The sequence below is a fragment of the Octopus bimaculoides genome, chromosome 19, assembly GCF_001194135.2.
Source record: "Octopus bimaculoides isolate UCB-OBI-ISO-001 chromosome 19, ASM119413v2, whole genome shotgun sequence".
Taxonomy (NCBI): domain Eukaryota; kingdom Metazoa; phylum Mollusca; class Cephalopoda; order Octopoda; family Octopodidae; genus Octopus; species Octopus bimaculoides.
Window position 1 is genome coordinate 31248464 of NC_068999.1, and position 1226 is coordinate 31249689.

The following is a 1226-nucleotide window of genomic DNA, read 5'->3' on the forward strand; positions in this document are numbered from 1 at the left end:
CTTCTCACCACACAACCATGCCTCTGTTTATTGATGTTTGTGTTACGTTTGTTTATGTTTGTCTAGCGTGAGTAGGAGAGACAACGTACTTAATATGGTGCTGAGTGGCTGTGTGTGCATGTGTGTGTATGTGTGTGTTTGTGTGTGCATGTGTGTGTGTTGGAATTATAAATATACTTTGAGAGACTGAAGCTTCCTGCTATGGTAAAATGGTGTTTAATGTTATTCAAGTAGTCTGCAGATATGGTAAAGTGCAACATGTGTCAATGTAAAGTGCATTAATCTGTGTTATATGAAGTTTCTTTAGTGTGTCTTCAAAAAGAATGTTGAGGAGGAGTCTTATGTGACTCTTGGTAATTTGTCTTCAGTATGTATGTATGTATGTATGTATGTATGTACGTACGCATGCATACACATATGCACACACACACACACATGCATTTGTCTGTGTGCACGTGTGTGTGTGTGTGTGTGTGTGTGTGTGTGTGTGTGTGCATGTGTATGTATGTGTGTGTTTGTGTGTGTGTGTGTGTGCATGTGCATATGTGTATATTGTTTTGTGTGGCAGAGCAAGCCACACCAGGCCCTTGATTACAAGTGATGTCTCACTCTGTAAGTCTAAATATGTCCCCCTAAGACATCATAATATATGATTAGAAGGATGTTTGGCTATTATTTCTTGTAAGTTTAGCAACCACATAGAAACCTCTTTCTTGGTTTCTTATAGTAGTAATTATCATGTTAAGCAACCAGCTCCTGGTGGAGGAAAATCAGAACTTTTTAAAGTAAGCATTGAAGTAATAGACAAGAAAGTCAATGATCCAAGCACAAAAGAACCATATGATGTGTATAGCTTCCTACTCATTTTTACTTTTCCTGTTTCATTAGTCACTATTCTATATTTTAGGGCAGAGCAGTTATGGTCTTGATGCCCAACATGACAAAGAATAACTTGGGGCAGATTTAAATGAGAAGAAAATGTAAATAAGTGGATTAAAGCAAATGAAATTTAGTTAAAGCTGTCATTTACTCAAAGCTAAAATATAAAAAATGATATTGAAGACTTAACTTTAGTATTTGGAATAAAATACCTTGCAGTATTTCTTCCACTTCTTTATGTTCTGAATTCAAATCCCACTGAGGTCAACTTAGCTTTTCATCTGACCAGGGTTGATGAAATATATAATCAATCAAATGATATGTAATCAACTAAATCCTCCACTTCA